Genomic DNA, 26,617 nt, shown 5'->3' on the forward strand with positions numbered 1-26,617 from the left:
ATTGCTCCACCAGGACATAACCCTCCTGCTTCGATGGGGTCGAGCTCCGTCTTCCATGAACCACATTTTGTGGAAATCAGGGTCACTTTGGATAATGAAGATGAAATCATCAACCGCGCGACTGCTACGGTCGCAGGTTCGAATCCTGCCTTGGGCATGGATGTGTGTGATGTCCTTATGACGAGTTTGTTCCATATAGTTCAATAACAGTCGCCCTGTATATGTGGGAGGAAGCAGTATACGGGTTGACTCTTCCAGTAACACACGCTCTTGGAAGTTTAAAATAAAGTCAACACGCTGATGCACAACGCACTTCTCGTAGTACTTGCCACTAGAGTTGGATGAGCCTCGCCTTAAAGCTTTCGCGCTTTCCAAACGAACCTTTGATGAAATGCGCAGCTCTCCTTTGGATCTCATCCACCCTTCTGTCAATCCTATCACGTAATTGGCCGACGCTGACCAGCAAAACTCAGGTATCGATCGAACGTCGCTTTTCTAAGCTGCATCCTTCGGAGGTGGACTACACTTGGTCAGTATTCTTCCAGTGAAGCCCAGTTTGACACTTGCCTTTCCTACGATTAGTTTTATACGGTTGTTCCACTTCAGATGGCGTTATAAGTGTAGTCGTAGATATGACTGCTTCCATATATTGCCATCGTACAGTAACGGGTCTTTCCGTCTATTTATGCACAGTATGTTACGTTTGTTAATGCTTTGGCTTAACTGTCAATCTTTGCACCAAACATCGATCCTCCTCAACTGCAGTTTTCTCGCATTGTCATTTCTGTGTTCGTAGAAGTACATCCGCAATCAACCTCATGAAGCTTCCAAAGTTACCCGCTAGATCATTTTTGAAAATATTGTGAACAGAAATGGTTTTGTAACACTATGCCGGGGGATGCCCGATGTTACGTCTGAAGATTGTCCCTGTCACCCTGTCAACAATGAGGTTTTGTGCTCTATTTTCCAGGAAACCTTCAATCCACACATATTATAAAAATCTACGTATGTATGTGCGCATGTACGTTACAGATTTCCTCCTAAACTACTGGACGTATTTCAACCAAATTTGGTAGGCCTGTCACTGATTGTCTGAAAACAATCGATGTGGGGTAAGAACCACCTACCTATGAAATGGGTGGTGTTTGGAGTGAGATAGTAATGTAGGGCACGACATGCGAAAAACCATTATTTACTCAGACAGTATTTGGTAATGGGAACACCTAGTGACTTGCGACAAACTTGACTCGTAATTTCAAACCTTTGCGAAACATTTTCTCGCCACGGGCCCCCACAAAATGTGATCGCTATAGATTTTGCAGACAGTATTCACATCTACCGAAGAATTTATGGGAAAAATTATATCATTATGCGACACGCAGTTCAGAAGTTACGATTTCATAAACTCTGAGAAGCATGAACAACTGCCTCAACATACATGACGTTTCTGTTTATTGCTTCTTTCCTACCATCTCTAGTAGCAACACATTACGCAGACAATATGTACATACGTTGCTCAAAGTACCTACAAAATTATATCACTGAACGATACGCAGTTCAGAAGATACTACATCATAAGCATTGAGCCCTGTGAAAACGGAAGTGCAAGGTGAAATTCGCTACGGATACAGGTGAATCATGTGTGCAAATTGTGTAAAAGATGTAAAGTATGTGTGACGTGAGCATACACGGACAGGGTCATAGGCCCAAATCTGCTAAATCCTCGCCTCGACATCAACTTGGTGCACATCCTACTTACTGTTTGGAAAGCAATACTGTGCGCGTAAAAAGCAGCAACCTCCCATTGCAATAGGGATGATAACGTCGAGAGAAGTGAGTGGAGGAAATGAGCAGACAGAGAGAGGCAGGAGAAGATGGACAGAAAGTGAAGAGGAGAACATGGACAGAGAGTGGGAAGAAGAGAAAATGGGCAGAGAAACGGAAGAGAAGGAGATGGACAGACAAAGAAAGCGCAAGAGATGGACAGAGAGAGGAAGGAGGAAGAGATGGACAGAGAGAGGGGTAAGGAGGAGAACCACAGAAACAGGTGGAGGAAGAAATGAAGATAAATGGATAGATAAGGGGAGAGGACAGACAAAGAGAGATGACGAGATTGATAGAGTGAGGTGGGAGGAGGAAATTAATAGAGAAAGGGGGAGAGGAACTAGTAGGAAGGAGGAACTAATACATACATGGGAAACACGGCTACTCAGGTAGTTCTGTGATAAAGATGGTCTCACCTTCCCTGCGTTCGTATTTTGATCGTCAAGTGAAAATGTGGAACTCTTTCCAACACCGTCCGGAAGTCAAAAAATACAGCATCGACCTGAGTGCCGGTATTTGATGCCGTCTTGGCGTCGTGGACAATCAGAATGAGTCAGATTTCATACGATCCGAGTTTGCAAAACCAATTTTGATTTCTGTAGAGATTTTTTATCTTCAGAAAGATCAAAATACGCTATTATAAGACGTGATCCGAAGTCATGGAACAGGCTGACGGCAGCAATATAGACCCACAGCTTTGGCGGCCAGCCGGCCAGCTCATCGATTCGTCTTGGAAACGGGATTGACCAGCACATGTCTCCATACGCTAGAAACGCTTCGTTCCACCACCAATCAATGACCGACTACTGGTAAAACAGGAATAAGTTATTTCGCGAACTTTATGTAGAGCTGCCTACACATCAAACCAAGTAAAGCTGGCGTTTCTGTGAAGAAACTTCTTAATTGACGTTCCCTCCCACGGTCATTATTTCGAAATCTGTCATTCTGTACAATCATCTTCAGCGCAGAATTTTGGGGAAAATGAATATCGTGAATTGTAAAGATCCCAAGACAAATTGCTTTATTCTGCGCTATTTCTTACTTCACTGTTGTGTTCACGGTAGTAACAAGCGTCCTATACGTTAAAGCAGACCAAGTAAGCCAGTGCGGTCCATGTAGAATCAATGACACGTTGAGTGACATAACACAGCATTTACTCTTTTTATTTATGTAATATACTACTGGCCATTAAAATTGCTACACCAAGAAGAAATGCCAATGATAAACGGGTATTCGTTGGACAAATATATTATACTAGAACTGACATGTGATTACGTTTTCACGCAATTTTAGGGAAAATGGCTCTGAGCACTATGCGACTTAACTTATGAGGTCATCAGTCCCCTAGAACTTAGAACTACTTAAACCTAACTAACATAAGGACATCACACACACATCCGTGCCCGAGGCAGGATTCGATCTTGCGACCATAGCGGTCGTTTGGTTCGAGACTGTAGCGCCTAGAACCGCACGGCCACTCCGGCCGGCGAATTTTAGGAAAGAGTGGTTCACCTGTAAAGGAGATCCCATATAGGACACTGGGACGACCTATTCTTGAGTACTGATAGAGTGTTTGGGACCCGTACCACGTTGGATTGGAGGAAGACATCAAAGCGATTGAGAGGAGGGCTGCTAGATTTGTTACCGGTAGGTTCGAACAACACCTAAGTGTTGCGGAGATGCTTCGGGAACTCAAATTGGAATCCCTGGGGGGAAGGCGACGTTATTTTCGAGAAACAATATTGAGGAAATTTAGAGAACCGCCATTTCAAACAGACTGCTGAACGTTACTACTCCCCCAACATATATTGAGCCTAAGGACCACGAAGGTAAGATACGAGAGATTAGGGCTCAATCATACAGAGGTATGTAGCCCAGATCACGTAAGAAACAGATTGACCGTCCTTACGGCGGAACAGGCAACCGTAACAATAGTTTTCACGTCTGTCAACAGATGTCGCAGGCGACGCTACAATGCTAACTGACCTGTCCATGTCGCGGAATTGGCAACGCTGTATCTTCGGTGACGTGAATGACGCTGATTCGTGTTCAGCTAGAGCGTTGCGCGCGAAATTCATTCGTCACACAGCTGACTGTAGACTATGATTGGCTATGGTGGTTTTTCCCGAGTTTTCAATCGAAGAATGTAGATTAGCTCCTGTAATTCTACAAACCAAGTTTATTTCTACTATAGGGATACTTCTCACAATCATATGCGAAATTAAATAAATGAAAAGTAACACACAAATATTTCTTGTGAGTTATAGTTTAAATCCATACTGTATTGCAGTCGCATAGGTTTTACACTCGCCTTCCATGCCGTCTATTTCCTCTTTGTTATACAGCTCTTCTGATACGGATTATGGTGGTAAAAAAGACCTCCACGTGCAGGTTAACACTAGAAAGTTTTTAAAACCTCAACGTCTTTGAAATATAATCCGTTAATTTACTGACAAATATTGCACTGAGCAGTGGGTTTCGCGTCCTGACATTACCGACATAATTATTTATTTTGCATAAAGTATGTATAGGGATTAGGTGAGTTATAACTACAAGATATTTTTCACATTGAGACTGTAAATAAGTTTAAGAAACAGATTTTGCTTCCTTTCTAAGTATTTCTGTAAGCATTCTTAAGTATAACCACATTTTGCATTTGCTTACTGTTAGTTGTAAACGAATATAATTTCATGTACGCACTTAACAACGATATCTTCGAAAAAAAAAAAAATTGTGAAACTTTAAATATCGTGAGTAAAAAAAATTCCGTGATGGTAAACATCTTAACTTTGCGGTCAGCACATCTACTATTGTCACAAGCAGTACTGTTTTTCTCAGATTTAACACTTTACTTCTTTCTAGTTAAACGTGGTAGAGTGATCAAGGAAGGGCAACGTAACTTATTTGTGCAGCCTAACGGAGATTCTTTATTTGGTACTTAAATACAATATGAATAAACTACAAATTTTTTATAATTTTCAGTTTTGAGACAGTTCTACTACACTTGTCTTTGAACATTTAAAAAAGTCCAAATTGCAGCAAAGATTTCATTTAAAAATTATATGATATGATCCTTGTACAGGAAAGGTTGCCACGCTATATCAGAATATAAGATCGACAAAATGTAGATAGGATCCAATGCTTAGGGCTCTTCATTTATTCTTACTCGTAACTAATTTATTGATTTACCTGAATTTAAAATCCACTCACGTAACCTTTCTTTATCTTTGACGGGAAATCTGAACATTTTTAAATCAGGATTTGTTCGTCTACTCCTTCCACAGTTGATATACTCGCAGGCCCTCGACATGACGACTCGATCCACTACCGCTGGTATGTCAGAAACAGCTGTACTTCACAGACGCCAAATAGTGGAAAGCTGCACGCGTTCGGCCGATGTTGCCACATATTTCACAGAACGGAGTGCCATCTAGTGGTTGATTCCATAAGTAAGGGTTCGACGCTATTGCCGCCTGGTGGCCGTTCCCTGACAAGGGTTGCCTGCTAGACCAAGCGATCGGGCAATCTGTTTCTTACGTGATCTGGGGTATGTAGATGGACGTTTTTTCCCTCGCTCTATTTTCAAGGAATGGCAAGTAGTGGTACGGGATAAAAAATGGTTCAAATGGCTCTGAGCACTATGTGACTTAACATCTGAGGTCATCGGTCCGCTAGACCTAGAACTACTTAAACCTAACTAACCTAAGGACATCACAGACATCCATGCTCGAGACAGGATTCGAACCTGCGACCGTAGCAGCAGCGCGGTTCCGGACTGAAGGGCCTAGAACCGCTCGGCCACAACGCCCAGCGGAGTTCATTATGTTATTTCTTTTATTAGTTTGAAAATTCGACCTCATCGAATGAGGAACTCTCATTTTTCCTTCTTTCAAGGCATCCTAGCGATTTCAATCAATATCATGTTAGTTTTCTGTGTTTTTATCTTTGAGAGTAACTTCGCCTTGAGATTTCGTGTTGATTTTTAAAACTTAATAAAAATTTGAAACTTCCTGGCAGATTAAAAGTGTGTGCTGGACCGAGACTCCAACTCGGGACCTTTGCCTTTCGCGGGCAAGTACTCTACCAAGAGCACTTGCCTGCGAAAGGCAAGGGTCCCGAGTTAGAGTCTCGGTCCAGCACACACTTTTAATCTGCCAGGAGGTGTCATATCAGCACACACTCCGCTGCAGAGTGAAAACCTCATTCTCAATAAAAATTTGTTAATTGTGAAATCGAATTCCATTTGTGAACACTATCGGCTATCCTTTACTTAACAAATACAAACGTTGACGTTTTAACGTAACGGTTTTTCCTTTGTGCACAGTGGCCAAATAATGAGTGGCAGGGATACACAATATGGAAAAGTGTTTAACCAGGTGACTAGTGGCTAGAGCTCGCACATTTTACAGTAGTGTTCTAAAGCAGTTGCTAATATAAATTAGTTTGATAGTGCTTCAGAATTTCTTCCGAATTTGCTCTACGTCTTCACCCAAGATCCGAGTAATTACTTGACGTTCACTACTCGGGCACCTGGAATTCGTCGCACAGCAGCCCTGGCTGTCAGACGTAGATGTCTGTGACTTGGGGCCGCTCCTGTGGAATGTCGACGTTTGCGGGCACCCCTGTGGCCCCCGACTAGGCGACTGCCTTCTGTCGGGCCGGCAGACCGCTACAGCCCTCGAATTTCAAGTGTGTTTCCTCGGGAATCCCCGTAATGAGAAGATGGAAGAAGGACGGGATGGGGAGAGGCTGAGGGGACGAGAGCTGCTGCGAGAGGGGAGCGGGTACACGGAAATAAAATGAAATAGAAAAGAAAAGGAAGAGGCGAAGGAAAGTCGACTACTGGCGGAAGAATTGTGTTGGAAGGGGTGCGGCAGCGGCGGCAGCGAGGAATCCAGCGGCGCCGGGCCAGAATCACAAAGCCCAACCTGTGGCCAAAGGAGCAGCCGTGGGCCCGGCAGGTAGGGCGCGCCGGAGCCGTGCCACAGTGCTGCCACCGGCGCGGCGCCGAGTTTCCCCACCCAAGTCACGAACTATGTGCCCGCCAAGCCGGCAGCGGGGTTGCGCAAATTGTTAGGAGAGGAAAGAACCGGTGCTAGCCGCCAATTGGCAGGTTCGTGGCCGCCGTGCACGACTTGAACTAGTCCAGCCCTCGGCGAAAGCGTAGACTCTCATAACGGAGTAAAAGATCATAGGAACTGCAGTATGGATGGCATTTGCACGGAGTATTAAAGTTACAACTAAGGCTCTTCACCTCTTAGGGCGGGGTAGGACGTGAAACGGGCCGACTTGGAGCAGGAGAGGCACCACAGGACGTTTTAATTTACACAGTCTATACTTTTACAAATAAATTCATAAAACTTTGTTAGCATGACCAGGAAGGATTCAGGATTCACACTCATAGCAGAGGAAGTTCGAAAGCATACCAAAATAAATTTTGTTTACATGTGAAACTTCATCATTTTTTTCACTTGGTATTAGCTGCATTTGTTGCTGTAGGTACACTTTTCTTCATAAGTAGAAGAGATTTCTAGATTAATTTTGCACAGCATACAAACAATACTTACAGGTGTATGAAACTCTAGAATTTCACAAATCTGTTAAAAACTGTGGTAAAAATTGAGATAATTAACTATAAAATTCGAGTTTTCTCTAAATACGAAGTTTAAAACGTAGCAGCCCATTCATATTTCCATAGGTTAAATAACTTCTAGAGTTTCATACACCTGTAAGTATGGTTTGTAAGCTGTGCAAAATTCATCGAAGAATTTCTCTTACTTATGAAGACAAGTGTACCTATAGTAACAAATGCAGCCAACAGTAAGTGAAAAATATCGTGAAATTTCACATTTAAAAAATATTAGTTTTGCGTGTTTTTGAATTTCCACTCCTATGAGTGTGAATCCTCAATACTTCCTGGTAATGCTGACAAAGTTTTATACATTTATTTGTAAAAGTATAGACAGTGCAAATTAAAATGTCCTGTGGTGCCGCTCCTTCTCGAAGTCGGCCCGTTTGACGTCCTATCCCCATTAAACGAATGCTGGAATAGAAGGGTGCTACCTGAATCGTGGAAGACAGCAAGGGTGATACCAATCTACAAAAGTGGGGGAAGATATCTCTATGAGAACTACAGAGAAGTAAGCATACTAAATGTTTCTAGCAAGCTATACATAGGATACATTAATAATTGAATGAGACAGAATACTGACGCCCTTCTAAAGGAGGAGCAAAACGTTTTTGGAAGGCGGCAAACTTGCAGTGATAATGTCACTACTGCACGTCATTTAATTAAAAAAATGACCAGAATACAACCTGGTGACTCACATCTCATTCATAGATTATGAAAATGCTTTTTTACAGAGTGAACAGAAGCAAACTTCGGATGATCACGGAGAAAAAAGGGTAAGCATGTCCTTTAATACATTATGGGAACACAGAAATTACAATAAATACAGCGAAAGTGAAGACAGGGCCAATGAACATCAAAAGCGGAGTGCCACAGGGGTGTATCGTTTCACCTTTTGTACTCACTGTGCGAGTTCTAGGACGACGTCGTTAGACACTGGAATCGGGAAATTAAGTAAAGTGCGTAAAGTGTCATATTAATACCAGGACCGAGCGAGGAGGCGCAGTGGTTAGACACTGGACTCGCGTTCGGGAGGACGACGGTTCAATCCCGCGTCCGGCCATCCTGATCTAAGTTTTCCGTGATTTCCCTAAATCGCTCCAGGCCGATGCCGGGATGGTTCCTTTGAAAGGGCACGGCCGACTTTCCTCCCCGTCCTTCCCTAATCCGATGAGAACGGTGACCTCGCTGTTTTGTCTCTTCCCCCCAACAATCCAATCCAATCCATTCCCAAGTGAACTGTAAGTGTATTAATACCAGGTGAATACGCTGCTATTTCTCGATGAGCAAATAATTATTCTGAACAGCGAAAATGACCTTTAGTTTTCAACACATCCCATAAATCAAATATGTAAGAACTATCATCTCAAAATGTCACTGAAAAACCTTGAAGTAATTGAGTGCAAAGGGAAATTTCCAGTACACTCCATGAATGACACCAGATAAACAATCAACGGAACAGGTATCATATTTTAAGCTCTTAAGCTGTGAAATTAACAGTGAATATGAAAATGACGTCAGTAATAAATAAGTTTCAAACGATATGTGGCAGAGTACACTGAACACAGGCTGATCATACAAGGAAGGATAGCAAGCTAACATTTTACGAAATGATCCCTGCCTCTATTCTAATGCAGTACATGAAAGCGAATCTTGCATGTTAACTAAGGAAATAAAAGAAAAATATAGTCCGATGAAACGCATTATTTAAGGAAAGTTAAAGTCCTCAAAAATAAAATACAAAACAATGTTGTAAGAGAATAATTTAATACATATTGCTTAAATGAAAAATGTAGAGTAACTATGCATATAAAGGAATCAATTTGTCAATATAGAGTAGTTAAACAAGTAATAAATTACAAAGCAATAGGAAATGAGATGTGGGGCGACTGAGGAACAGATGGCTGCAGTCAAGACAGACAAACTGTAAGCGAACTCCATGAAGCGAAGAAGAAGATAAAGCGTGAGAACACTTGAGGTCAGAATTTTGCAGCATAGGCTAAAAGGAAGAAAATATTTTTGTCAAGAGAGCTATTTAGTCGCTTTTACTACCACAATTTCTGAAATTTTCTTCTACATCTACACTCTGTTGATACAATCAGTTCGCCCCTTAAGATTAAAGAGTGGAATCAATTGACTGAGTCTGCGTTATCAATACACTACTTTTACATTTAATGATATCACGAATAAATGGTATCATTTCTCATTTAACTTAACCAGACCAACTGCCTACACGCACTGCATTCATGAAATGTATGTTTACTAGACCAAATATTAATACGGAACGTAATTATTAATGAGGACTCAGATTAAATAATTTTTAAATCAGTTTAACATCAAAATAAGACTAAATCAGAACAACTGGATCCAACCACCGGATTCGTAAACGAAGTTCCAAAATTACAGTATTAACACCAGGAAAAAATTATGAAATAGGAACTGAGATTTAATAAAATTCAGATGGATTTACATCATAATCAAAACAGCAATAGCGTGACGAAACGAGAGGGTGGTGGGGAACTTCAGCAATATATATAGTCTAAAAGATCAACCGCTCGCCATCAATGCCATAAAAATTAAGAATACTTGTATCCCTTCGAAACTGAGTCCACATGTGCACATTCAAGGCACAAGAAAATAACACAGAAACTAATCTGAAGTATGTCAGTGTCAGAAACAGTAGTATTGGAAACAGAAAATAGCCGTAAGCTACTCATAGCGCACAGTATAACAGGGCCATTAAGCAAACACACAAAATCACGTAGCAAAGCGACTGTGCAACTGGTACCATACAAACGGTACACAATTTGTATAATATACAGCAAACAAATACACTGTAGGCCGACACACCACATCATCAGTTATAAACACAGGCTAAAGTCGCACAGTCGGTGGATAGTTGTTAGATAATCACAGTTTTAGCAAACACCTGATTACGGTATCTGTTAAGTATACACTGTTGCTTGGCACAGCTAGCTACATACACATGATGGACATAGTACGCAGTCCAGTCATATTAGTATGACTACCGCACGTTTTCGACATGAATGGGCAGTAACAGCTGACAGACGACAGGTGGCAGCACTAGCAATGGAAGGTATGTAATGCGTGTCGGGGGAACGAGGGAACAGTGCAGTCGTAATACAGAAGCGGAGTGATCTATGTGACGTCCAAAACGGCATGATTAGTGGATTTCGGGCCGTGGGTGGAAGCATTTTGAGAAACGGTTTAACTCGTTAACTGTTCGCGTGCCCCTGTGGTTGACGTATACCGTGCATGGCAAAATGGCGCTATCCAAACCCGGCGCTGAAGCAACTGTGGTGCACCACGAGCCAAAGCTGACAATGGAGACCGAGGGCTGCGGTGATTGTACGGGCGAATAGGCGTGCAACTGTTGAGCGAGTGACCGCCCAGATAAACACAGGGGCTACCAACCGTGTCTCATCAACGACCGTTGCTGCGTGTGGGCCTCCGCAACAGGCACCTGGTTCATAGATCTGTGCTGACTGCTGTTCATCAGAGATCAAATCTGGAATTTGGACTCCAATACCGCAGCTGCACGTTCACTGAGTGGCAACAGGCGACCTTTTTCAGGCGAATCACGTTTAATGCTCCATCGTACGGATGGCTGTTGTCGTGCGCGGTGAGAAACTTCTGAAAGAAAACACCCTGCAGCAACAGTCGGAAAAAGTTTGGGCTGCAGGAGGGAGCTTTATGACCCGGCGAATGCTTTCGTGGCATTTCCTGGGTGATCTGGTCATTCTGCATGGCATAGTGGATCAACAGAAATATGCATCTATCCTTGGGCACCATGTCCACCCTTACACGTAGTTAATTTTTTCCCTGGCACATTGCCACCTACCGAAAGGACACCGCAATGTGGCATACAGCTCGCAGTGTACGTGCAAGGTTCGAAGTGCACCAAGGTGAGTTTACCCTGCCTCCCTGTCCATAAAAAACCCCAGCCTTAAACCCAACCGAGCCCACCGGTGTGGCCGAGAGGTTCTAGGCGCTTCAGTCGGAACCGCGCGACCGCTACGGTAGCAGGTTCGAAACCTGCCTCGGGTATGGATGTGTGTGATGTCCATAGGTTAGTTAGATTTAAGTAGTTCTACGTTCTAGGGGATTCATGTCCTCTGATGTTAGGTCCCACAGTGCTCAGAGCCATTTTAACCATTTGAGCCCAATCGAGAATTAGTGGGACCGTCTTAATAGGGCTATTTGTGCAAAACCAGCGCAGCTGGTAACGGCGCTCCAAGCGGCTTGCCCCACCCTTCTTTCAGCACCTTCCACAAACACAATGACCCTGTTCCCGCACATCCACGGCGCAAAATTCGGTTGTTCAGGCTTTCGACAGGTGGCCACATTAGTGTGACGGGACTGTGTGTAACTCCAAGTCTATAACATGTAAAGATCACCAACACACCACAACAACTATCCGCAAGTTACAGGGTTTCAAATACACTACTGGCCATTAAAATTGCTACTCCACGAAGATGACGTGCTACAAACGTGAAATATAACTGACGGTAAGAAGATGCTGTGATATGCAAATGATTAGCTTTTCAGAGGAATTCACACAAGGTAGGCGCCGGTGGCGACACCTACAACGTGCTAACATGAGGAAAGTTTCCAACCGATTTCTCATACTGAAACACGTATGTAACATAGCAGCGATGGCGAGGCATTGTAGCATCTGTGACCAGAGAGTATGCGCTTGACCGCGCGAGTGTTGCGAGTCGGTTAGTAGTCGTTGCGAGTCTGTAGCTCTGTCTAGTTGAGAGCAGTACTCTGTCAGTAGTCGTGCAGTGCAGTACGCTAATAGTCGTCATGCAGAGCGGTCGGTCAGTAGTAGCAGTCCAGTGCGGGTGATGTAGGCGGTCGGCAACACTGGTCAAGATGGTGAATAAGGTATACTGTTAATTAATATAATCATTAGATAATGTAAAAATTTATTTATTGTAATTATTCTCCAACAAGTGCCCCAATAATAATTTTTAATTTCAAAAGCATTTTTTCAAAAATTTTATTTTTTTATTGAACTAAAGATTTCGTTGCACTTCCCATTTCATTCCACTTCTTTTAAAGAAAATTTTCAGTAAAATTACAGAAAAAAGGAATATTATTATTTGCAATGCAGTTCCTCCAAGCCGTGCGCAAAGATAAGAGCAGAAATTTGACATCCAGTTATTCTGAGGTAAGACTTTAATTCTGATTGTTTTACACAGGGCCAAAGACCGATATTTCGGTTTAATTGAATTTTCTTATCACTGAATGGACTTTAATTTTTTGTGAAGAATTTATATTTGGGTCAGATTGCGAATTTCACATTTTTTTTGTCATTGTCAGTACATTTCATTGTGGGCAGGTTACGCTTAGAGCAGTGTCCATTAGCATTTCTAATTAGTATCGTCTTTCCTTTTAAAATTACGGTGGGGAGGTTACACTTGGCGACACCCAGTCCAGGATCGTATTTCGTTGAGAGTCTTTTGAGCGACAGTCAGATATCTGCTCTTATTTGCTTAGATATAATTAGGATTTGGCGCAACGCTTTTATTAACTTGTGACTTTTTTCTACAGGTCAACGGCAATTCGTTGCTCTGTTGTATTTGTGTGTTGTTTTTGCATTTGTGATTATTTGTTTTGTGAATAATTGACTGTTGTAAAAATGCCGCGAAAGACTATGAATAGTGTATCGCGAGGTATTACGAACGAAACTACCGATTTAAACAACTTTACCGAAGGACATGTGACACGCAGTGTAATCATGACAATCCTGCGTCCACTAACAATCAGTGCATTATAACCACTAGTGATGACTTTTATATTAATGATGAACAAACGAGCTCAATTGTCTCGTCTGTTAATTTGACGACAATTGATGACGCGGGACGCTCTATTGTAATGAGCGCTGCCCAGCTTAACACACCCGATTTGGAAAATTCAAGTAACATACAAACAAATTTTTCGAATGAAAATGGTCAGTGTAGTGAAAGTACGACGGATTTATTTAATTCCGAAATAGGGTCTGACAGTGTATGTTTAACTGGCAAACCTTTTTGTAAATTACAGAATGACCAAATGGTCACGCAAAACGAGACAATTCCAGATCGACCATTGAACAGCACAGAGAATAGAAATGCTAATTTTGAATCGGATCCAATTATGGCATTTTTGCGGCAAAATTTCAAACAGTTTAATGAAAAATTTAATAAAATTGATGAAAATTTCAAACAACAGAACGAAAAACAAGACAATAATAATGCGGATCTCAAACAACAACTTAATGAACAGGTCAAACAACTTAGGGAAGATAACAAACACTTAAATGAGAAACTTGACAATAATGACGAAAATCTCAAACAGCTTAGCGAACAAATTAGAGCCGTTGCCGCGCAGTGCCATGACACTAAGGAACAGTTGCGCGTGGAAATTGAGGCTTGTTCACAAAAAAATAGCGAAGAAATTAAGTCTGTTGCGCAAGAATTAAGGGAAATGCAAACAGCCGCAACAGAAACACTCAGAGACGAAATTAGCGGAGTCGCTAAACAATGCTCTGAAAAAGCTACACAATTACGGGATGAGTTTAAAGCAATGACGGTAGAACTTTCGCGCTCAGTGGACGCAAAGATGGACGCGAAATTCGAACAGCAGAACACTCAGATAAACGAGCGCTTTAATCAGCACATACAGAACAGTGATACGCGTTTCCGCAGATTTATTCAAGATCAAAACAAAGTAAAACGACAAGTCATGGAAACAATCACTGCACAAAGACAAGAGGACAAACGTAAAATATTCGCGAAAGCGAAGACGTATGTAGACAATAATATTACTACAGTGTCCGACAAAATTAATACCATAGAACAATTGAACGCGGAATTACGAGATGAAATTTCTGATCTTAAATCAAAAACAGATACACACACAGTAAATATTCAAACAGTGACAGACAGATTCGAACAATTAGATCTAACACAGGATTGCGATGTCATCAAAGCTGATGTTAAAAAACTGAGCGAAACTACGCATAAGTTCCAAAAACAGATTAATGCGTCCGATTCTAAAACCGATGATCAGGCAAAACTACTGACAGAAAAATATGATGAATTGGCCAGTCGTATTGATGCTATCGAAAGTGCTAATGACAATAAATCAGACGATACTGCACCGGTTTCATTTAACCAAACACCTGAATTTCAAAATTTACAGCAGACAATTAATGAGATCGATTCATCTAACAATACGTTACGTAGGAAGTTGTCAAATTTACAACAAGAAGTAACAGAGATCAAAAACATTTCAGTTAATAACATACCGCAACAGACGCCACTTTATGAACATGTGTCAGACTCACGCAGCGCGTATAATTTGGGTAATCTACAGAGAGTACGGGACTTAGATTCCGATCAACCACAGTTCAATAGATTCTCTTACGATCCTGAACCTGTTCCATCACACAGAGATGATAATTTCGACTACAAACATTTTCTGTCAGTGAGAAAGTTTAAAGTTTTTAAAAACGATAGAACGCAGATTCACCCACTGGATTGGATTCAACAATTTAGCTTTGCTCTTCCACCGAATTGGCCTGTAACACACAAACTTGAATTTATTTGCAGTTTTTTGGAAGGCGAACCGGCAACTCGTATGAGACCGATCGCGAGGCAATGCTACTCAGTAGAGGAATTTCAGAATGCTTTTCTGTCAGCGTACTGGTCGAAGACGACACAGCGCGGAATTAAAGACCAACTAATTAGTTTGCCGAATTACGAGAACTCAAATTTTCCCAGTGTGACGCAATTTTTTGAGCACATGGTACAACAAAACCAATACCTGAGTGAACCGTACAGTGAATCCGCACTTATACAATTATGCATTTCCAAATTACCACGGTCATTACGAGTGTCACTTCTAACGGGTCAGCAAAAAGAAAACATTTCAGCATTCAGAGATCTTTTACAGCTCTTGGAGGTACAGCAATCTGATTATTCTTTTGTAAACAAAAACTTTTTGAGTAACAACCAAGGTCAACAGCAGTACTGCAATTATGATCAGGGACGTAATTCCAATCGGAAAGATAACAGACGTTTTAGGAACGACAACTACCAAAACTTTAATAACAGGCAAAATTCTAATTATCAATACCGTCAAAATTTTCAGCAACAGGAACAACACTTTAGTAACAATAGAGGTGTTTCACAACAACAACATCAAAACCAGCCGGTTAGCATACCTAACCAACAATGGAATACACAAGGTCAACCAGGCTTTAATGTTTCGCCGCGTGGACGTATAGCCCCTGGTCCAACAAATAATAACGTACGGCGTCAAGGAAACAACTACGTACAAAGAAGACAGTATTTCAATTCCTATCGTAATGCACCGTATAGGAATGACTATTACGATAGACGTAAAATTAATGAGGACAATTTTCAGCGAACATCTAACAACAGTCGGTCATACCAACAGCAAAATCATACGCAAGAACATATTCTCATGAATGAACCCGACAGTAGGTACCATCCAGAGCGTAACACGTCTGGAAGAAGTAATAGGACAGTTCAAATAGTCGAAATGCCACAGAATCCTCCTAATAATAATAACACGTCAGATAGAATCTGAGTAGATAATGTACAGGACGCATCTTCCAATAATACAAGCACTACCTTAGACACGCAAAATGTTGTTCACGAAAATGTAATTACTTTTGACGACATCAGAGACACTCTTTTACAGGAAAGACCAGTTATTCAGAAAACCATTTCACATCCTGTTATCGAAATTAAAATTGGTTCATCGAAATTTTCAGCAGTAATCGATTCCGGATCACCTATATCAGTAATTAATGAGGAGACTTTCAACGAGTGCAACAAAGAGAATACTTATCCGACGTTACCTTTAGGCAAAACAAAAGTGAAAGGAGCAGTATCGGGTAAAGGTGTAGACGTTAAATTACAGACGCATTTATCATTTTGTATTGGAGGTCATACTTTTCACTCTAATTTTTGGATTGTGCCTTTATTGACAACAGACGTTATTTTAGGTACGAATTTTCTGGTACAACACGACGCAGTCATTGATTTTCAGAATTCTTATTTAATGTTAAAGGATGAAAATGTACAACTTGCTTTAGAATTTCAGCACTCATTATCTGCGGAAGAACAAACAATCAACCGCACAGAGGTCATTTCCGCAACACGTGACATAGACTGTAATCCCACATTGTTAACGGATACGTACGTACACAACTATAATACTCCAGATGAAGCTGACTACGACGTTATGCAGTTAATTTCTGATAAGGTTAAAGAGAGCAGTGCAACTACAGACGACGAACGAACGCAATTACACAAAATTCTTTTACAGCAAGCTCCAGTTTTTGACAACATTCCTGGTACTATGTCCGGCTTTATGTATGAATTTCAAGTGAAACAGCACGACGCATTTAAAGCAAAACATTATCCTATTCCATATATCCACAGAGAACAAGTTAAAAAAGAATTACAGGATATGCTTGATCAAGGAATTATTGAACCAGCAGTTAGTACGTACATAAACCCGCTACATATTGTTAAGAAAAAAGATGGCTCACTTCGCCTTGTACTTGATTCTCGTCACATTAATGACATTATTATTAATGAAACAGATCGACCACAGACACTAGAGGAACTTTTACAGAAATTTCATGGTACAGCTATTTATTCTACATTAGATTTGAAATCGGGATTTTGGCAAATTCAACTTCATCCGAACTGCAGAAAATACACCGCTTTTCTCTGTTTTGGCGACTGTTATCAATTTTGCAAATTACCGTTCGGCTTAACTATTTCTTCTGCAGCTTTTATTCGCGGTTTGAACACAATACTTCCGACAGAACTTAAGGACAGAATCACGACGTATGTAGACGACATTCTTATAGCAGAAGCTAATTGGTCTGAACACAATCTGGTTCTTGAACAACTGTTACAAACTTTTTATGCACAAGGACTTACAGTTAATCTTAGTAAATCGCACTTTGGCAAAACTTCTATAAAATTTCTTGGACACGTGATTTCAGCGGAAGGCATTGCGCCTGATCCAGAAAAACTTCAGGCTCTACGTGACATTAGTGTTCCTACGACGAAGAAACAATTACGCAGTTTTTTGGGCTTAATTAACTTTTTTCGTAAATTTATTCACCATTCTGCTTTAGACACGCCTAGACTATGCCAATTAACGGGTAAAAACACTATTTGGTCTTGGGATAAGCAAGCACATTTTGAATTCATGAACCTGAAACATGCTCTGTTGAATGCTCCACTGTTATCGCACCCCGATCTTACTAGAAATTTTTCCATTGCTACCGACAGTTCCAACACCGCTTTAGGCGTACACATTTTCCAGGAAATTGAAGAAGATGGTTCTACTATAATTAAAAACATCGCATTTGCAAGTCGCATTTTGTCACCTGCTGAGCGAAATTACTCCGTTACAGAACTTGAAACATTATGTGTTGTATGGGCTTTTACGAGATTTAGGCATTTTCTTTACGGCAGACATACCACCGTCTACACAGACCACAGAGCAATACAATTTTTGCTTTCAGCTAAATTTACTCACGACAGATTAAGCAGATGGAAACTTTATTTGCAAGAATTTAATTTTACGATTGTTCACATTCCCGGCACACAAAATGTTATAGCAGACGCACTATCGCGTTCTCTCGGCAACAATCAGCAAGACGTAGCAACCAACTTCTGTAAAACAAATTTCAGTGTCATGTACATTCAGCAAGTCGCATTTGAAAACTTTATTTCATCGTCACTACAGGACATAGCGCAAGAGCAAAATAAGGACAATGTGTGGAAAGAAATTAAACACCTTTGGCAAGATAGGAAAAATGTTACGATTAGGAACCACTACACTGTACGCAATGACATTCTGTTTCGCCGCTCTCATCCTGAGAGCAACAATTGGTTATTATGCATTCCTGACGAACTAGTTAACAAATTAATTTGGTACACTCATTTAAGTTACGCACATTACGGAGCACGAAAATGTTTTCTTATACTGAGACAGAACTCTTATTTTACTAACATGGAGAAACGTATACGACGAGTTTTAGCGTCTTGTAAAATTTGCCAGAAAGCTAAATCAGACACCACTTCACATATTCCTCCATTATATCCCATTATACCTGTTAAATTAAGACACATGGCCGCAGTAGACATTTTTGGTCCGATTCCGAGAACTAACAGAGGGTTTTGCTACATCTTTGTCGCTGTTGAGCTCACTTCAAAATTTGTTACTTTCACTCCATTACGTAAAGCTACTGCTAAAACTGTTTCGAAAGCATTTGTAAAATATTTCTATTTCATGTAGGGCAAGTGATGAAAGTAATTTCTGACAATGGATCTCAATTTCGTAGTAGCGTAAGGACACGCATGTTACGAGCTAGAAACATTTCTCCGATTTATATATCCAAGTACCACGCTTCTTCGAACCCCTGTGAAAGATTAATGAAAGAAATTGGTAAACTGTGCCGAATATACTGCCACAAAAGACATATTGATTGGGATACACAGATACTCTCATTCCAAGACGTAATTAATTCCATTCCAAATGAATCCACTATGCTATCTCCGTCTATTATACTGAAAAACGTTGAACCACCGAACAAAATTAAAGAATTAGTAAACTTCCCTAAATGTCGTCGACTAAGACACCACGAAATAATTGACATTGCGCTGAACAACATCAAACGTGCCGCAGAGCGCCGGAGAAGACAGCAAAGACAGGTTTGTAGACGCCGAGACTTTCACGTTGGACAGAAAATATTAGTACGAACACACTATTTATCCAGTAAATTAAAAGGTAAGTGCAGTAAATTTGAACTTCTATACGCAGGTCCATATCGGATTCGCAGCATCCCTCACCCCAATGTTGTACACGTCGAAACTTTGAGAACTAGAAAATCGAAAGGCAATCACCATATCTCAAACATTAAACCGTTTATTGAGTGAAGACACTTTATGATTCAACACACTATGATGTCATTTATTAATGCAATTATTTCACTTGACTAGTTACTGATGATTATCGTATTTTTTCTTGGCAAGTGCCCGGCAAGGTAAGGTTAGCAGGTCGCTTTTCTTGTCGTTACACATCAGACCGTGCACATTTTCCACTCTTTTTGTGTATATGATTGTACTCCAGTTTTGTTTGTATGCACTGTGAAATAGTTAAGATATAACACACCTGTTGACTTTGACATTTTTTGCCTTATGACATCTCAACATCGTGACTGTTTTACATTTTTGCTGCTGCTTTGTGATATTATCTGTACATTTTGCATCTGAACACTGTCAATGTCTTTGACATATTACGTTGTCTGTCATGTTATGCTGTATGGTTAATTATGTCACCATAAACCAGTCATTGTTTAGTGGGTATATGATTTAAATGCAAGACATTAATCTCTGTTCATCAATTTCAGAAAGAAATGATGCTTGTAAGAAATAAATTCAACAGAAATGGGAATTTCACCTACGGAATAAACGAAAGAAGATGCAATAACTTTATGAGGAAGAGTAAATGGATCAGGATTAACAAACATTAACAAGAATATACTATACTCATCGTAGAATAGCAGTTTTAACTAATTTTTTCTTTCAGAATACAAGGTGATTGATGCAGGCTGTCAGACAGAACTACACATCTTAGTTTTAGTGATGAAATATGCTAGAGATAAGGAATAGTTATATAATGAGTAATGAAGTGATTTTTTGCAGATGATAATGAATGCTGACGAATAATGATGAAGAATATGCTGTTATGAATAATGAAGTTTTTCTTTATAGGTGATGATAATAATGCAGTAATGATAATATGGATAATGAAGTGATGGATAATGAAGTTTTTTCTTTACAGATGAGGATAATGTTGAAGTTATGTATTTATGCTATGTAGTTATTTAAGTATTTGTTGCAGTTTGTTTTGACAGCAGGTGTTATATTGCATAGTAGGATGACAGAAAGTTTTGGAAAGGACAGCTATGGAACACATTTTATACACATTTCACTACCTGTTAATTCGAAGTTCACTACTTTTCAGCATAGTGTGCGTTTCTTCTTTCAGGTCAATAATCCATTTTGTATATTTTTTTTCAGGAGAAGTTTTTCATTATACTTACTAAACCTGTTAGTTATTATACCTGTTCTAGTACTTGCATTTTATTTTTTTACCCATTTGTGTTTATCATTTATAAATGTGATCACATATACTGCCTTGTTGCATAACCTTGCTACAGCTGACTCATGACGAATGACGTTACCTATCCTCATTTGCAGCAATAGGTCAAAAGCAAATAGTGTTATGCCTCAGCAATTAATTATCGATCTCAACGCAATGCATTGCTAACAAAAAAAATGTATTACCAGTCCCAAATAGTGATACCAGTTTGAGAAAATTCTGAATAATACTGATCAACTCTGAATAGTATGTCACTTCAGTAATGACTTCTTAATGAGACAAAAAAAAGTATATATTTAAAATAATGCTTTGTCACTAGCTAATAACTGTCACTGTTTATTGTAATGAGACTACTTATAGTGCCTGTGATTATTAATGCTTTGATTGTAATTAGCTGATTTTTAATAATGACTTTGTAATGATCTGAATACTACTGAAGGAGAAACACTGTTTATTGTAATGAGACTACTTATAATGCCCATGATTATTAATGCTATGACTGTAATTTACTGATTTTAATAATGACTTTGTAATGATCTGAATACTACTGAATGATGAACTATGTTTTATTCCATTCAATACTTGCTGGCCACTGAGTGCCAATAATTAATGTCGCTCGATGAATTGTTATTAATTATGCCATTAATTAGCTCTTGTTTTCCATGTTGAGTTTTCATGTTTTGGTTAATGGCCAATGAGTGCCAATAATTTGTATCACTCAATGTATTATGTTGATGCTAGGCCAGTAATTGACTCTCCTTTTCAATTAAGGCTTCTGATGAACATTATTCTGTCTTACTAAATATACTTTGTAACTGGCCAAGGACTACCACTGTTTATTGTAATACGATTACCCATGATGCCAGCTAGTGATTCTTAATAGATTGGAATGACACATAATTAATTAACTATGGTACTGTTTAATAATGCTTTGTAATTAGAAGAATACTAATAATTCTTACTATTGGAATGACAAATGATTAATTAACGACAAATGATTAATTAACTGTAATTAGACAAATGATTAATTAACGACAAATGATTAATTAACTGTAATTAGGAGAAGGTTAATGATTCTTGATTACACTCTGTAACTGAAAAGAATGCGATTATTTCATAATGCTTTGTAACCAGGAAAAGAAGGCTACTGATTCTATGTAAAACAATTAATGAACATTTTTCTGTAATACTACATACTTGGTACAGAAATGTTCAATAACTAGGCTATGAATGCCACAAACTACTCATGAAGACTGTAATTGTCAATATTATGTGACTTGATGTCCTTCACCTCATGAGTTAACTACCCTGAATTACTGCAATGTCCATATGTCCTGTTTATCCTAGTGATCATGGAGCACTATCTTTGGTTTTGCACTAATTCTACGTTGGTGCGCCTTGTAAGGGTGTGGTGTTGACACGACATGCTGTCCACCACCATGAGCGATGAAGACATTATTATGGTCCCACTGTTTGGTGTACGTAATGTACTGCCAAAATGAAAACATGGAACATTACTACGACAGTTCAGTGTCTTGGCTACACTGATAAATTCTGATGGGAAAAGAACTTCAAGTTGTGTCACTTGGTGTTGTACTACTGTGGAAAGATATGGACTTTCAGAACAGCTATGTGCAATCTAAAGTGCTACAACCATGATGCAATCCTTCCCTTTCCTATCCTGATTCTTGTAACATAAGGAAAAAAATTTTTTGGCTAACATTATTTATGTTCATGGCTATACATTTTTTTTTTTTTTTATTTTGATTTGCTCAACTCCAGTGCGAGTACACTTATGGCACTGGTCGACATGATGTTTTGCCATTATGTTTATTTGTTGTGAAAATGCTAAAGACATTTTTCAGTGCGTGTGCACTTTGGACATGATTTTTTTTTTGCCATTATGTTTATTTATTGCAAAAATACTAAAGACATTTTTTTTTATTTGTTCTGAAGTACAGTATATGTACACTCTTGTCTTTTATATAGTATATACATTTTTATTGTAATGATATGTTCTGAACTACAGTGCATGTGCACTTATGTTAGGTGTTAATATGTTTTCTACTGAACTTCAGTGCCTGTGCACTTTTCTTATTTTTCAATATGATTTGTACCATACTGTATATTCAATACTTCAATGCGTATGCACTTATGTCATTTGTTACTAATTGTATATACATTTCATCATTTACTGATATGTTCTCAACTCCAGTGCGAGTGCACTCATGTCACTTGTCAACATAATATTTTGCCAGTCTGTTTATTTGTTCTGAATATGCTAAAGAATTTTTCAGTGCCTGTGCACTTTGTTATCTATCAAATAATTTGTATATACATTTTTCTGATTTGTTACTATGTTTTGTACTCACATTTTGTCTTTGTCTGATATATTTTGTACTTAGTGCGTGTGCACAACATTTAAATAATCTGTAAGTTGTAGAATTTTATTAATTAATTAAAAAATTTTGCCGCGATTGGCAAGTACAAATGACTCACCATCGCTGCCAAATTTTTGCCCCCCCAGTGGAGGGTTATGAAACACGTATGTAACATAGCAGCGATGGCGAGGCATTGTAGCATCTGTGACCAGAGAGTATGCGCTTGACCGCGCGAGTGTTGCGAGTCGGTTAGTAGTCGTTGCGAGTCTGTAGCTCTGTCTAGTTGAGAGCAGTACTCTGTCAGTAGTCGTGCAGTGCAGTACGCTAATAGTCGTCATGCAGAGCGGTCGGTCAGTAGTAGCAGTCCAGTGCGGGTGATGTAGGCGGTCGGCAACACTGGTCAAGATGGTGAATAAGGTATACTGTTAATTAATATAATCATTAGATAATGTAAAAATTTATTTATTGTAATTATTCTCCAACAAGTGCCCCAATAATAATTTTTAATTTCAAAAGCATTTTTTCAAAAATTTTATTTTTTTATTGAACTAAAGATTTCGTTGCACTTCCCATTTCATTCCACTTCTTTTAAAGAAAATTTTCAGTAAAATTACAGAAAAAAGGAATATTATTATTTGCAATGCAGTTCCTCCAAGCCGTGCGCAAAGATAAGAGCAGAAATTTGACATCCAGTTATTCTGAGGTAAGACTTTAATTCTGATTGTTTTACACAGGGCCAAAGACCGATATTTCGGTTTAATTGAATTTTCTTATCACTGAATGGACTTTAATTTTTTGTGAAGAATTTATATTTGGGTCAGATTGCGAATTTCACATTTTTTTTGTCATTGTCAGTACATTTCATTGTGGGCAGGTTACGCTTAGAGCAGTGTCCATTAGCATTTCTAATTAGTATCGTCTTTTCTTTTAAAATTACGGTGGGGAGGTTACAATACACAAACAGCAGTTGACCGGCGTTGCCTGGTGAAACGTTGTTGTGATGCCTCGTGTAAGGAGGAGAAATGCGTACCATCACGTTTCCCACTGTGATCAAAGTCGGATTGTAGCCTATCGTAATTGCGGTTTATCGTATCGCGACATTGGTGCTCGCGTTGGTCGAGATCCAATGACTGTTAGCACAATATGGAATCGGTGGATTCAGGAGGGCAATACGGAACGCCGTGCTGCATCCCAACAGCCTCGTATCACTAGCAGTCGAGATAACAGGCATCTTATCCGCATGCCTGTAATGGTTCGTGCAGCCACGCCTCGATCTCTGAGTCAACAGATGGGGACGTTTGCAAGACATCAACCATCTGCACGAACAGTTCGAACAGTTCGACGACGGTTGCAGCAGCATGGACTATCAGCTCGGAGACCGTGGCTGCGGTTACCCTTGTCGCAGCATCACAGACAGGAGCCCCTGCGATGATGTACTCAACGACGAACCTGGGTCCACGAATGGGAAAACGTCATTTTTTCGGATGAATTCAAGTTCTGTTTACAGCACCATGATGGTCGCATCCGCGTTTGGCGACATCGCGGTGAACGCACATTGGAAGCGTGAATTCGTCATCGCCATACTAGCGTAACACCCGGCATGATGGTATGGAGTGCCATTGGTTACACGTCTCGGTCACTTCATGTTCGCATTGACGGCACTTTGAACAGTGGACGTTACATTTCAGATGTGTTACGACCCATGGCTCTAACCTTCATTCGATGCCTACGAAACCCTACATTTCAGCAGGATAATGCACGATCGCATGTTGCAGGTCCTGTACGGGCCTTTCTGTTCGACTGCTGCCCTGGCCAGCACATTCTCCAGATCTCTCTCCAATTGAAAACCTCTGGTCAATGGTGGCCGGGCAACTGGCTTGTCACAATACGTCAGTCACTACTCTTGATGCTCTGTGGTATCGTGTTCAAGCTGCATGGGCATCTGTACCTGTACACCCCATCCAAGCTCTGTTTGACTCAATGCCTGGGCATATCAAGGCCGTTATTACGGGTAGAGGTGGTTGTTCTGGGTACTGATTTCTCAGGATCTATGCACCCACATGTCAGTTCTAGTATAATATATTTGTCCAATGAATACCCGTTTATCATCTGCATTTCTTCTTGATGTAGCAATTTGAATGGCCAGTAGTGTATGCATCACTCTGCAGGCCCACAACTACGACCACCTGTGCGGGTGACCACACACAAACCACGTCCGCTCTCGACTTGTGGTCAGAGTTCTACCGGTGACCGGCCAGCAGAGTCAACACTCTTGCACCGCTCACAATCCTTTCTCTCAGACCTCTACACCAGCAGAAAAACACTTCCTCTGCCAGAAAGACCAGACGCTACCCAGTGGTCAAATCACATTCAGCAGTGCCAACGTACGGAACCTACGCTAAATAGTGCCACACTTCATAAACCACACAAAGCGACGAAGCGTTTCGCTTCTAAAAAAAGGAGGAGACCTGTTTGAAAGTAGACAGCTTACAATCTCAAGAGCTATTGCTTCAGCTTAAACGGAATTTCGTTGTATATAATGTGGCTTGGATGAAACGCCGAAATAAGAGGCTTAATTTAGAATACGCAGGGAAACCGATATTCAAATCGTGGCTGGCGACTATATTGTAATGTGCCTGTATCAAAAAAGTTCCGATGCACTGGCTCCACTAGCAAAAAAATTGATGCAGAAACAGCAATTGCAAGGAGGTAGTGGTCGTCGTGGCTTCACACAGAGACATAAAAACTACATACTTCGCAGAACTGCTGAAAATAAAACGAGCACACTTTGTAACCTCCCCACAAAAATTTAAAAAATGAATGACAATATTATTTAAGAATGGTAATGGACATTGCGCTAAGTGTAACCTCTCCACTGAAATTTTAAAGACAGAAATAATAAATGAATAGGAGCCAAGAAGCAATATCGTCCCCACAGAAATATTTAAATAAAAAATATAATAATAAATGGGACCCAAGAATAACCTCCCTGCAATGAAATATACTGACAAAGCCAACAAAAATGTGAAATTCGCAATCTGACTCTGGTGTAAGCTCCCACAAAAATAATGAAAAACAATTCAGTGCTAATGAAACTTCAGTGACAATGAAAATTCAATTAAACCGAAATATCGGTCTTTGGCCCTGTGCAAAAATCAGAATTAAATTCTTACCTCATTGTAACTGCTAGTCAAATTTCTGCTCTTATTCTTGCGCACGGCTTGGAGGAACTGCATTGCAAATAATAATATTTCTTTTTTTTTTTTTTTTTTTTTTTTTTTTGTAATTTAACTGAAACTTTTCTTTAAGGGAAGTGGAACGAAATCGTTAGTTCAATTAAATAATTTTTTTTTTGTAAAATGCTTTTGAAATCAAAATTATTATTGGGGCACTTGGAAATTAATTACAATAAATAAACTTTACATTATCTGATAATTACCTTAATTAACAGTATACCTTATTCAGCATCTTGACCAGTGTTGCCGACAGACTACATCACACAACCGCACTGGGCTGCTACTACTGACCGACTGCTCTGCATGACGACTAC

Source organism: Schistocerca piceifrons, chromosome 5 (genome assembly GCF_021461385.2).
Source record: "Schistocerca piceifrons isolate TAMUIC-IGC-003096 chromosome 5, iqSchPice1.1, whole genome shotgun sequence".
Lineage (NCBI taxonomy): Eukaryota > Metazoa > Arthropoda > Insecta > Orthoptera > Acrididae > Schistocerca > Schistocerca piceifrons.